A 14795-nucleotide genomic window follows, 5' to 3' on the forward strand; every position below is an offset into this window, starting at 1 on the left:
GCCAAGCTGTAAGGCGACCTCCCCTCCATGCTGCATCAGGCCTAAGGTGCCCAGGGAAGGCCGGGAAGCGATTCACCTCATACTGGCGGGCTGGTGGCTCTCCCTCGATATGGCGGTGAGTTGCAGCGGGCCTCCCAGCCCTCAGCAAAGTACTGTGTGCAAACAGTGATGGGCCAAGTGGGAGACCGGCTGAGCCTCAAGGCATCCTCCGCTCCATGCCTCCAGGGAAATCCGGGGAGCGTTTCTCCTCACTATGACAGGCTGGTGGATCTCTCTCAGTACGGCACTGGGATCGCAGTGGTGCTCCCCTATGCATGAAAGTGCTGCAGGCCTGGCGGGAACAGAGCTCGAGCGAGACACGTCTGCTCACACATCCATATTGGCTACTCCCTCAGCCTTGATTTTAGAGTCAGCTGTCCCCAAGGGGGTTAGAAAACCATTAAATACCAGGGAAAGTTTGTGTGTGTGTGAACTGGAGTGGAGTGGAGTTCAGCTGATGGACTGTGTCTACTGGCGTTTGGCCGGGGGTGTGTGTAGACTGTCACTTGGCTGGCAGTGTGTGTAGACAGATGCTTGACTGGCGGAGCGTGTGGATTAGTGCTTGGCTGGCAGTGCTTGTGGACTTGTGCTTCGGTGCTGGTGCATGCGGACTAGTGCTTGGCTGGTTGTGCATGTGGGCTAGCACATGACTGGTGGTGTGTGTAGACTGGCGCTTTGCTGGCTGTGTGTGTACGTTGGTGCATGCTTGGTGGGTGGTGTGCATATGCTAGCAATGTGTTAGTGGCTGGTTGCCCGTATGCATATTGACTTGCTTGGGGTGTGTTTGTCAGTTGTCTGAAGTTTGGGGGCTTGGTAGTGAGATAGGTGTGTTAATGCTGTTGGTGTATAAGGGTGATGGGCCCTTGAATGGTGCTGTTTGCAAATGTAAGTGGTGTATTTTGTTGGGCCCGCAGTGTGAATGGCTTTCTGTGTCTGACACATGAAAGGCGTGTGAATGGACTGTAAAGCGGTTGGTGCCTGGACGTGGCTTTACAGCTCATAAGCTGTAAGTCAGTGGTTCTTTGATCTAATGTTGAAATTATTAACAAAGACTTTTGCGCATTGTATTTCATAAAATCATTGGTGATTAAAGTTTTACTTTATGAAGCATTTTCTTACACTTGTGCCAAAGCCAACCAGAAGGCCTGTGATTGACTAGTGGAGGGATGTGCAGTAATATTTAGATTTTTTTGCTAGGTCCCCTCCAGGGGAATCCACCAACCCTTGATACCTTTAGAATCCCAAGGATGTTGGAAAAAAGAACTTACATTTGGGGTGGATTTCTTATGTGGAAATAGGTATGGGGCCTAAGCGCAAACTATCCCAAATAGCCTAAAAAAGGCTTGGTATGGGGTGAAAGGCCTGGCAGCGAAGGGTTAATTTAATTTATATTAATATTCTTTCCTATGTGGTTTTATTTTAAGTTTACTTCTGTATTACTTTCTATGGAACAGTGTTGCAGTACCTCTGGTTGCCCATATGTGGTGCTGGACGTACTCCACCTCGAAGCTCAAGACATTTACTACCATTTTGAGTTGTTTTGGGCTTCAGTTACTATAGGGCAGTTTGTGAATATCAATGACTTACCATTTTGGGGAGGGTGAATGTTCCTCCCTAAACCTCTTCCTAGCCATTTCCTAATCCCTCCTTTCGCCTCCCATAACTCCTCCCGTTTATAAAAAGGTATTCGCAATTTTCAAGCCACTCCCACGCCCCTCCCACATTTACTACTAAAATGTATGCATATGTGTGGAGATCTCGGGCACAGATTCCCCCACATAAAAGATATGAGAGGCTGAAAGAGTCACCTCTGCAGTTGAGGAATAACATTTTGTAGTACATTAGTAGTGCAGCTCTGGTACTACTAAACATACTAAAAAATGCAGTTTGTGAATAAGCCCCTTTAATAATGTCAACAAGTCTAACTTATGGTCAGAGTCATTGGCAAATTCTTCTAACAGTTTTAACATAGCTTCCAACACTTTAATTGAAGTTAACATAGAAGACCCTAATACATGGTATAATATTTTAGTATTTTCTCTATATGGGCTACGAGCACACTCTGGAATAATAACTGAGCAAGTTTATTCTCTCAAATTGAATAGGTTATGTTTCATCGGCAAATAAATTGGTAAGAAACCCACTGTTGTTTTTCATTTGCGACATGGCAGCCTGTATTGCTGAGCATATATTACTTGGGCTGCTAGATTATTCCTGATGTACCAGAGAATTGCTTTTATTGAACAGTGAAAAATTCCTGATTCCATTGAGTATAAAGGCATTACATTTAAAGGCAGTCAAGCAGAGCCTCCTGTAATACATGTCCAACCTTTTTTTATCAGTCATTAATTTCTGATACAATGATGTAATTCCAACAAGATTTTCCAGATTTAGCGGTGTACTGAATGGAATAATTTTTACATTTATTCTACAGATCTTGTCTGCTCACATACTCGATTTCAGCACTGAAAGTGATGTTTTTATTTTATGGATTTTCATTGCTGTTTTAAACATGTTCCTGATATCTCTGATATTAACAAGTTTAGTCACCACTTCTTTTAAATTGTGTATGATGTAATAATTTAGTTCAAATTATTCACTTAATTCAAATCCAGTGCCTGATTATGTTCATTTTTTTTAAGTCTCTGAAGCTTCTACATGTCCAAATTGAACATTTTCCTGCATTAAATATTCAATGAATTTTCTTTTATTATCTGCATTACTTAGCTCTTTTTTGTCTTGAAACATAAGTATGCTGATGGAATTATTTCCAAGCGAATCAATGCAGATGTAACTTTCACATGTTGTTTTTCAGTAGAGGAGCACACGCTTTCACATCACACTGGATTTTAAGATGCTCTCTATCAAGTTAACCAATCCACTATTCTACATTTCTTGAAGCTGAGCCCTTGATTTGAGTCATGATGCGTTATTCATTTGCATTAGTCTTTTTTACAACTCTATTGCTTAGTGCTTTAATTTCGTGTTGTTGGAGGAAATATAAACACTTGACTCCAGTTTAGATGTATTTAAAGAGGACTGCCAATATTCATTTACATGCTTCAAAATTGTAGTTTTCTAATTTTATTGGAGGGTTTGTACAATATCTGGTTGTATCAAACGCCAATAACACCTATTGGTTATTTTACTTCAATTAGGGTCTTGTGGGACACCCATTGGATAGCCTTCCAAAGGAATCACAATGTCACCCCCGGAGGGACCATGTGGCTATCCACTCAGAACAGAAGCCAAGCCAGCCATACCAGCAGCGGTATGTGTGCATAACTAGAAAAGGCAAAACAGACTAGGCAACCAAAGACAACACAGTCTGTAGTGGTCAGTCAATGCAGGTACAGCACTTCTCACTCAGTTACATTGGTAAAACATTACGCTATTACTGTACAAAAATCATGTAACAGTGAAAGGAACACACTTTTCCAAACATATGATCTGAGGGGGAATTGATTAACTCTGATACCATGCACCATAATATACAGTCAAGCAGGCAAGGCTAGCAGGTTATGAAAGCACCGTTGGTAAATTACATTTGCCTGAGTCACTTCACCTTTTAAATATTTGCCATCAGCCACAGACAAGAAACCAAGAGTGGCATATAACCATACCGCCCTACTTATCTTAACTTGATGTTTTCTCCAACAGGACTTAGCTCATTGAGTCCATTCGAATGTGGGAACTTTATTGAAATACAATGACAGACCCAGGGCAGTGGTGGACAACAGCATCCAACTTGAGCTCTACACTCCACTCCACTCCACACTCAACAACAACTTTTGACAAGGGTACACCAAGGGTTTAACAGCAGCAACAGCTTTATTTTGGGCTCATCTCGGGGTAGTTCATTGCAGTTCGACGCCTGTGACTTCTGGCATCTTTACATCGCAGCTCAACCATCTTAGATGGAGCTGTAAGCTGCACTGGAGCCACATTCACTCTGACCAGCCTTGCCAGAACCCCCTTAACTTGTAAGCAACCCCAAGCATATAACAGCATCCCTCACAGGCTCCCTAACAGATGGGCAGGGTAGAAGGCATAGGACCTGGTCAGGTACTGAAAGGCAGGAGCCCCTCCAGCAGCTTGTACCAAATATCACTTGTAGTGGCGTAGAACAGCGTTACACTCAGGGGAGGCTTCAGATAGAGAAATACAAACAAACTATGCTACAATTTCCATTGTTCAGACCCATTTAACTCTTCAATATGAATTAAAAAATGCATCCTAAGAGCATAGCCAACAGTCTTATCCATGTAATCAAAAATCTAAACTTGGAAATAGCTATTAGGATATTTGTCATGTGAATTCTTTTCATTCTCTTCTTACCCTTTTCTAACCCAAACCCTGTCTGCGTTGTTACCATCAATTTTCTTTAATAACCCTTTAGATAATTCCAATCATGGCCAAAATGATTTTACTTGGAATATTAATTTCCTAGGCCAACTAAAAATCACCTCCAAAGATCTTTGTGAACAACTATGATCCATGTGCTAATGTAGTTAATCTCCTAGTTGTCACTGAATTTTCCAGCATATTAATTAAGTTCAATAAATGCTTGTATGTCTGACAAATATAGTTAAGGGTGCATTCATTCTCATCCCCTGGGAAGTATGATGAATGTCACACTTTCTGTCGCCCTGCTATTTCATGTAATACCACCTTAGAAAACCAGCTAGGAGAGGGCTGAACTCACGGAGTTTCACTCTGTGGCATTCCACAGATTTATTTACATAAATAGTCTGCGAGACTCCACATAGTTCTGCGAAAAGGTGGAATCAGCATGTTGTGCTGATCTTTAGCACTGGGAGCTTGTTCCTTGCCAAACAAACAGCACGAATCACATCATGTGGCATGCCATAGGGTGCTGCTTCTATTTTCCACTCAAGTGACAGCTTTCTCACCACGAATGGCCGTGGCTTTCCACGACTGCCCGTGTTGAGAAAATCTCACCCGGTGTCATCCTAGCACTCGAAATTCTCACGAGGGGATGCCAATTCTCACTCGCCAAACTTGATGTTGGTGAGCCATGCATGAGAAGAGCACTTCACCATGCAGTGGTTGGGAGAGTTTTGCTGGAACTCTGCATTACAATCAAACGCGGAATGGGCAAACCTCTGTGAAATACACCGGTGGAGCAGAATGTATCACCCACCCCTGATAACCACTCATTTTCATGTTTCTCATGATGACAACATAAAATATTTATTTATGGATTAATTTATCTATTTTATCATTGATCAATATGTGCTATTTATACCCTCCTTGGCAGTAGCATGGTTTAAAGACAACTACAATAAGGGAAACATTAGAAAAGGCTACAATTAACAAAAAAATATACTAGAACAGGTGCAAATAAAGGATGCATTGGAGACAATAGAGCACATTTTGTAGAGGTGTGTTCTGAACAGAGGAGTCTTAAGAATCTTCTCTGGGTGACAATAGGTCAAAGTTAAATGTGATATTTTTCAGAATACATTTGAAACATTTGTAGGTAGAGACTGCAAAGCACGAGAAGGCTATTGTGTTTAATTTTAATTCATGAACAAGGCTAGAATTTCTTCATGAGTGTTTTCACCTCCTGGGGTGTGATTTTGTCTTATGAATGAAGGTAAAGTGAAGTAGAGTGATTTTTATTCTGTTCGGTTCACCTTGAAGTTAATGCTTGCATCCAGTTGAAGCCAGTAAATGTCATTTTAGATTGATGTCATGTCCTGATTGCCCTTGAACCGTTGAACAGGGGTACATTTGATGACTTTGAAAGTCATAGTGTATTTAGGGAGCCCAGGGAGTAGTGTATTTCTTCTGTAAAGATGTGATAGTAAAACAGCTTCTCAACCTGGCCTCTATGCACTGTGGCCTATAACAATAAATTGTTATATTTTTAACAAAGTTTAAACTTTCATATAATAATTCTCCATCAAGTGAAATAACAATGACTAAATAAATTATTCAAAACATCCAAAAATTTCCTTGTAAACATATACAAATTTAATTTGTTGGAATCACAAATCAATTTCTTCTGTGCACTTTCTTGCTTTCGGCACGTAGTGAATGTTTTAAGAGAACCGCCCAATGCATTTCAGGCCCCATCGGCCCTTCTTCAGGAACTTAGTCTGTAGACAAAAAATAAACATGCTCTCACATATAACAGAACCCATGTTAGGGTCAAGCAGTCTGTTAAATGTATACATTAGAATGCTTTCATGTCATCAGGTACAAAACATTTTTTTTCCAAAATCTGCCCGTGTTATATTAATCTATTTATTTATTTATTCAAGAGTTTTATATAGCGCTGGCTAGACCCGGAGGTATCAGAGCGCTTTACATGAGGTTCCACAAAAATTACAATTACAAGATTACATCAGTTCCAACTTACATCAGTTGCTAGACAAACAATTGCAAGAGACATAGAAGACGAGATAATTGAAGTGTAGAGTGGAAGGGGAAAAGGGCAAAGGGATAGGAGGGAGATACGGAAGAGAGACGAAAGGAAAGTCTGTCCAAAGTCTGGCTGGGTAGGTGACGGTCGAGGGGAAGTCCCAAAACCCATCTCCTCTATAGCTATCAGGTAGCTCCACCGGGCATTGGCCAAATATCTCAGTCTCAATGGGAAAAGCAATTAAAGGAACATGAAGGGCAAAATAAATGGAGCGTTGAGGAGAGGGGGCATGGAAGGAGAGAAAGGGGGGATAGGGGAAGACACAACAGGGAGAGACAAAATGAGGTCTGTCTAACGGCCGACTGGGTAGTTGACAACCAAGGAGGGAGTCCACGGTCGTCCATCTCCCCTATAGCTAAACCAGGTAGCTCCATCGGGCATTCGACAAAATAGTTCAGTCTCCATACATTGGGAGAGGAGAGAAGGAGAGACAAAAATAGAGGGAGGATGTGGGAAGAGATGACAGGAGGGACAAAAGGAAGTTTGGCAGAAGACCGACTGGGTAGGTGACGTCCAAGGAGGGAATCCCCAACCTGTCTGCCCTATAGCTAAACCAGGTGGCTCCATCGGGCATCAGACAAAGTAGCTCGATCTCAATTGACGAGGGAAAAATTCACAGATAGGGTGGGGACTTAGGGCCTGGACTGGTGAAGGCAGAGGTCTGCAACAGGAAAGTGGAGAGGTGTAGAGCGAGGCGATAAACAGGGTGGGGACTAGGGCCAGGACAGGTGAAGGAAGAAAGGTAGTTCAGCAGGAAGTTCCCATGGATCTGGTGGGCTATAGATCGCGGTCCTGGTGTTGTGTCACGAGGTCAAGGACCCTGGTGCCCACCGAATCCACATCTTGCTGCCGGGACGACACCGCTCCGACCAGGCCGAACGTAGATGATCCATTGAGGATTTGATGTCGCAACTGATGTTACTGTGTAGTTCTACTTTGTAGACCTTGAGCATGTTCAGGCGATCCGCTTTTTGAGGGTCATTGTTACTGCGCCTGTGACCCATCGTAGTGTAGATTGTTTTTCAGAATTCGGTAAGAAGTCTGAGACCTCGTTTAAAGACTAGCCCGTCGCCTTCTTAGGCGGCATATGGATCAGCCCCCAGAGCGTTTGGGACTGCGATGGTAGATTAGCGCTAAATTCAAGGCTGCAGACCGTTTCGGCACGTGAATATGGAAGGCCTCACGTCCGGGATATGTTGGGTCAGATGGCTGGTGCTCGGTAGTGAACGTTGTCAACACCTGGCAACCGGGTCGTCAGGAGGGAAGCTGCGTACCCGAAGGTAAAGGTACTGTGATGGTCTCTCCAGAGGGCAGAGGTGGATTATGCAGTGCGTGCAAGGAGAGGACAATATGTGATCCCCAGATGTTGATGCTCACTGAAGGGCCTTGGGAGTACAGGATCACATTGTCAGTAAAGCCTGGGAAGTAGGGGCGGTGTATTATGATTCAAGCACCCGAGTAGTTGAGAGATTCGCGCACCACAGAGGTTCAGAAGACACCCTCACCCGAGCCATCCATGCGGTGTTCCCCTCGGGCTATCCTCCGCCAGCAGCCCCAGTCACGGCCATGAAAGAAGGGGACGCGGATGGCCCCGCAGCTGGAGAAGTGAGCGCCAGGTAACACCGCTATTCAAGGTGGCGCGGCCGTCATCTTCAGGTCAGGCACGCTGGGCTAAGGAGGCACAGTTCAAGCCTCGCAGCAGCCACAATCAACCCCAGCGTCGTCGCTCACCTCGATTCCACCTCTGCTCCGCTCATTCGGGCGCCCGCAGCAAGCCATCCAAAGGGGTGTCTGCAAGAGCTCTCTCCGCATCGGAGCTTACGCCGCCATTTTCGCCTCAACCATGAGCGCACTCCGGGGAAGCAATCGTGGCTTGCGGGGTTCCAGTTCTCAGATGTGATGATTAATAGACTGAGACCCATGATGGGGTAGAAAGCATATAGGCGCTAAAAACATGCCAAGCGATAAACTACCAATTCATGCTAGTATCATCAACTAGACCAAAGCAATGAACCATTCTACCACTGTGCTCTGAATTTGAATACCCGTGAAAGTGTGCCTGAAAAACTTCAAAGAAAAATAGTGCCAAGTAAAGACAGGTAACAAACGAACCTTATACTCCGTTATTGTAAATGCCGCAAAGTTTGCTATCTGTGAGAAAATAACATCCAAGTTCTAAAAAAAGTCCTCTTCCTAGTATGCTAGCCAAACAATGACACTCTGAATCGTGGAATATTGTAACCGTCTTAGAACTAACCTTGTTGTGCATTAGTAGCCGTGGAACGTGGCTTTCTGCCTGTCTGGCCTGAGGCAGTCAACTATTTCTGTCTGCAAAACTACATAAATGTATGCACTTAAACCGTAGAATGGACTATAGGAAACGGCATCTAGCACTCCTAATATTTTCAACCAACCTTTCTCCAAATGTTCACTTGAGGAGTATATCTTCCCCGTCGGGATTTGCCTACTCCAGTTCATCGCAAAAATTGAACGTGACGCATGCGTGCTTTCTCTTGTCATTCCCCGTGGAAAAATAAAGGCGGAAGAAATGACGGCCTACGTACTATTCTACCACTATGTTAACCACCATTTGTAAACAGTGAAGAACACTGTCTTTTCTATCAAAGTGAGAGTAAAAATGGAAACTCCAAGCCTCTATTCCACTATGTTGAGCGCCATGTACGCTAAAAAACACTAAACGTACTAACTATGATATGTATTGGTGTAGCCACGTTAACCCACAATTTCTACTGACCTCCTAAATACACATATCCCGCAACTGAAGCAGTGCTCACGTGACAATGATAACTCCAGTGAACAAATAGAAATTGAATCAGATGAATAAATGAAGAAAGAAAGGGTAACAAAGAAAAGCTCTAGAGAACATGGCGCAGATTAAAATTCCTGCAATGTGCATAAATTTCATATATAAAGTTACACGATGTTTCTGATGACTGTAATTATATACATCATAAATAATGAACCAATGTGTGAATACATTTAAGAAAAAACAGCCTGTCATGCTTTCCATCAAGGCTAAAAGCTATAGAAAACATCCTAGATCTACTTTATCGTTTATCCCTTTGGGATCTTGAGTGTTCAACCTTCTTATCCAGTAGATTTCTCTCTGCAATAGAGATCTCGTGAGATCTCTACCAGGTGCGGGTTTGACCATCTCTATGACCTGCAGGGCCGGACTGGCTACCGGGCAGTTTGGAATGCTGCTCAGCTGGGGGGTGATTTCGTTCATGGAGACCTGCCTGTGCTAAACGAAATTCGTTTTGCATTAATTATTTTGAAGCACACGCAGGTCTCCATGAACGAAATCAGCCCCCACAGCAGTGAAATCAGCCCCCAGCTCGGCAGCATTCCAAATTGCCCAGTAGACAGTCCGGCCCTGCTGACATGGAATTTTAGCTATGATATTGTATGATGACATTTGTTCCAATGAATAGCTAGACTACTGTTGATATTGCAATTATGTATAGTACTTTTGTGTTCATAAATGAGTGTTTTAATTTTCTGCTCAGTTTTGCCTATATACAGTAGGCCACACGGACATTTAATTCCGTAGATCAAGTTCGATGAATTGCAATCCGTGTTGTGTTTAGTTTTGATGATCTCCCCCGTCTGGGGGTGCTGTACACTGTCGCTGCAAATAACGTTATTACAATGAACGCAATTCTGGCACCGTCTGGTGCCCTTGTAATTCCCCAAAGTTTCTATAGGTTTAGGTTTTAGAATCTTCTTTAAATTCCGTGATCTTCTGTATGCAAACATAGGCTTGTTCTTGAAAAGATCTTGAAAATCGCTTTCATTAGCAAGAATTTCCCATTTTTGATTAATGATCTTTTTAACCTGCCTAGAGCAGGTGGAACATTTAGATACAAAGACTTGTCTGTTAGCTTGTGGTTTAACTTTTGTTTCCAAAAGACTGTTCCGTGTTCTGTTATTCGCCTTTAGGATAGCCTGATCCACGATTGATTCCGGGTAACTTTTAGATGTATATCTTTGTTTGATGATATAATATTTTTTTTGCAAAGAGATGTTGTCAGAACAAATCCTTAGGGCAATGTGCCAGCCTCTGCAGCACGCCTGGTTTATTTATTCAAAACAATCAGTAGTACTACAAAAAAATAGGAGTGCTCCTTTAGGCTTATTTCGAATAGTAAAACAGCTGCCATTTTCTGTCCTCAAACCTGATGGTGAAATGGGGTGTTTTGAGTTTCTTAAGGAAATGAAGTTGAAATGGGCTTAACAGGTTGGATTATGGGCTGAGTTGCATTGAGTCTTGAAAGTCTTTGGACATTTTTTTTTTTTTGCTAGTGGGGAGTCTTTGGAGTAGAAATACATGTACGGTTGGGTTTAATTTTAGGCAAAATTAACTCAGCTGACTTATTACCATTTTAAGGAAGTTATTTAAGAGCATTTTGATTGCAAAAATGGTCACTCTGAGATACTGTTGAGTATCAGCATATTTATGCGTGGATATTTTGTTGCTTTAAATTATCATGCACTGAGGTTCTACATAAAGCTACAAAATGTAAGGTAAAAGTATTAAGCCTCAATAAATGCCAAAGGTTAGGGTGATTGCTAAGGATCTGAGGTCCATTTTTGCAAATTATGACTTGATTTTTTGTTTCATATAGCACAAACTCGACCAGCAAGTATCAGAGAGCATTACATAAGCACCAGTTGCGCTACAGATGGGCACATTCATTTTGTTAGGCACTGCAAGATTAAGTGATTTGCCCAGAATTACAGGATGTTGAACACCCCTGCAGAGAATTTAACCCAGCTCCCCAGCTTTGAGGTTGACCCCTCTATCCGTTAGGCCACATTGTCTCCCTTGTTGATGTGAGGAAAGATTGGAGCCACTTTGAAAAATTTCCTTTTATCCCCAACGTGCAGGGTAGGATGTTTAGTAGATGGCTATGATGTATGGTGTCGAAAAACATTGACATGTCAAAGAAGACTAGAAGATTGACACCTCATTATTTTCTGGAATTTCGTAACACATTTGAAGTGTTAGGGTTCATGGAGTGCCTTTAGGGAGCATGCACTTTTAAATATGGAACATTTTAATATGGTTGTATTAATTGTATGCATTGCAATGGTTTTAAGAAACTATGCAAATAAAGTTTTTTACCTTTACCTAATTAGAAGAAGTTCAGTAGGTTGTTGCGGACATTTTAGAAATGATTTGTGTTGATAGGACTAACACAATATTGTTCTTCGGATAGAGAAGATTGAACATTGATCTGTGGTTTTGGAGGTGTCTGTAATCAAGGATAGGTGTCTTAAGATCTGTCTGCATTTAAATGATTTGGAGGAGACTGCACCTTCAATTTATGGAGTATAAGGAGTATATGGTTTTGAGAATTAGTCAATAGACATCCTATGCACAGAACCTTATCAAGGTTAGGTATACCACGGATGTCATTAAGGGTTCATCTGGTGTTACAGCTGCAATCTCTGTCTTGCCCCTTTGTACCCCTGGCAGTGCCTTTGAGACCCCTGGCATCAGAGATGGGAAAATGAATGCTAAGGACACAGAAGCTATCCATTTTTTTAAAAATAATATTAATAATGAATAATAGTCTGTCACCATTATTAGAGTATTAAGAAGTGGAGTACCGGGACCTGAAATGGGACCCTTGTTGGTAGGTGAAGTAAGAAAAAAAATGTTATCAAATGTATGTTATGTGCTTGCTTGTTGATGCTGGTGCTTTTATGAGAGAGTGTGTGTTTGTGTGAGAATGTTTTGGTGTGTGTGAGCTTGTGAGTGTGTGTATGTCGGAGCCTGACCAGCAGGGAGGGAAAATGATTGAGACTGAGTGTCAGTAAGTGAGCATGAGTGAGTCAAAATGAGAGATAATTAGTGAGGGTAAGAGTGACTGCAAGGAAGTGAGAGTGAGTGAGAATGAATGATTAAGAATGAGTTGAGGGAATGTTAGAGGGTGTGAATGTGAATGAGTGACATTAAGATAATCTATGAGTGTGTGCAAAAGATTGTGAGAGAGAAACTATGAGTCAATAAGTATGAGTGAGAGTGAATTAGTAAGATTTGGTGAGAATAAAAGCATGTGCAAAAGTGAGAGTCAGAATGAGTGTGTGAGTTCAAGTGAATGAAAATGAATAAGAAGGAATGTGAGCGAGTGAATGTAAGTGAGCATAATTATATATGAATGAATGAGATATTTCTATAGAGCGCGCATTACCCTAGTGTGTCTTACCGCTGAGCAGATCAAGAACCGAACGAGATGTAACAGGCTGAGGGAAACCCTTGATGATTTGGTTGTTTAAAGAAGAAATAGCCAGGACTTTAACTGCTTTCAGAAAATCTGCAAGGTCGGTTGAGAGCAGAGTACAAGAGGAAGTGCGTTCCATAGCTTTCCCCCCAGGTAAGCAAGCGTTCTACCGCCCCAATTTACTCTTTTAATTGTTGGGATCCTGACCAGATGCCCAGAGCTGGATCTGAGGTTACTTCTAGGCGTGTACCAAGTGAAACTGTCTTGGCCGGTTCTGTGATGAGCCTTAGGCACAGAGCCTTGAAGGAGATCCTCTTCTCCACCGGCAACTAGAGATGTTATACTTGCTAGTTTGCCATAGGCCCTGGCAAACTGAAGGTAAATCTTGATTTATAGATGCACCTTTGGCAAATACTGGTGCTGCAATACTGCAGGCAATGCTTTGCATGACAGACACCTTTTACAAAAGTCTAGTACTGGCAAACTAGAGGCAATTTTGGCAACATGGGTAACTATGGTAGAAAACTAATACTAATAAGGGCAACCTTGCAGCCGTCCAGGACTCAGTCTTCAACAAGCATGGCCATGTATGCGCTACATAATTTGCAATTTGATGTATTTCTAGATGAACCTGTCCTGCTTCTCAGCGTTGCTGGACACCTGCTTTCTAGTGGTATGTGATCTGTACTGTGCCATAAGGAAGTATTGTTGCAACCTGCCAGCCATCCCAGCATTGTAGCCACAGTAAATGATTTCATTTTACTTTTTGCATTTAAACTAATGTGTGCTCCAGTGATATTCTATTCATTACCTGTAACATTTCAATGCCTAATATGAGGCACTTTACATAAATGCAATGTTTTGACACTGGAAAAAGGGAAGTAGTGAAAAAAATGGGAGATTTTATTTTACGTATTAGCTAACATTGAAACAGAGCGAATTTAAGGCACAAGACAGACATAATGAAGCCATTTTCTTTACTTGAAAGCCAGGAGTCTCCCACCTGAATCAGGTCTGTTGGCATGTATGAGTTCAGCCTCAATTCTAAGATGCATGATACTGGCAGGGTGCAAACTCCACTCTTGTGATTTTCTGTACCCTGCAGTAACCCCTCACCAGTACAATGTAATCATGAATAAAACCCCTCGGAATGGGTAATTAACAGTGCAGACATGGAATTACAGGGCACAGTTCCGCACAATGTTTCCTATACAACAGGGTCTCAACATTTAACACCTGCTTTGAGCATCTGATAATTGTGTTCAGGGCCTTCTGCATTGGAGATTGGAGGTGTTGGGAAGGGTGGCAAGATAAAAGGAAGATGTTGGTGGAAGGGGATGCCATTACATGTTTCTCACACACCTTGTTTGAGGGTCAGGAGGGGGCCCAGAAATGAGCCTAGGGTGCTGAGTAGCCCTTTCCTTATGCAAAGTTAATGGCTGGATTTCTCATCTTGTAAAATAGTGCATGTTGTTCCAGCACATGATAAATCCAGGTGTAGGAACAATAGCATAATCATGATTGATTGCAGCAACCTCAGTGCAGGAATTCCGCTCCACTCAATTCTTAATAAGGTCTTTGGAGTGACACATTTGGGTTTGGTCGGCCGTAAGACTGCGGGCCAAACACAAATGCACACTTATCAGTGCTCAGTACTCCTCCCTGCCATGGTCTTGGGAAGGTTGAGATTTTGATCAATACCTTATCACTATCGATCTAAAACCCCGGTCTGGCCGACTGAATCTTTATTGCCTGTCATTGAGGAAAGAAAGTGCATCTCTTACCAAGTTAGTTCCCCCAGTAAAGGACTCTGCTTCAAAGGATCACAAACAACTTCTAGCTTTCAAAGATTTATTATAAGTTGCAGGTACAAGCATCTCAAGATGAGATTCACCAGATACACGGGCCCAACTACGTACACGTACACGTGTTCTCTGAAAGCCCTCAGACGAACAACGGAAACTATCAATACCAGTTCTAAAAACAATAGTGCCGTTAGCATAGACACATATTGAAATCTATCACTCATTTACAGGCGGAAGGAAAATACAGGT

Source organism: Lissotriton vulgaris, chromosome 3_1, assembly GCF_964263255.1.
Source record: "Lissotriton vulgaris chromosome 3_1, aLisVul1.2, whole genome shotgun sequence".
Taxonomy (NCBI): Eukaryota; Metazoa; Chordata; class Amphibia; order Caudata; family Salamandridae; genus Lissotriton; species Lissotriton vulgaris.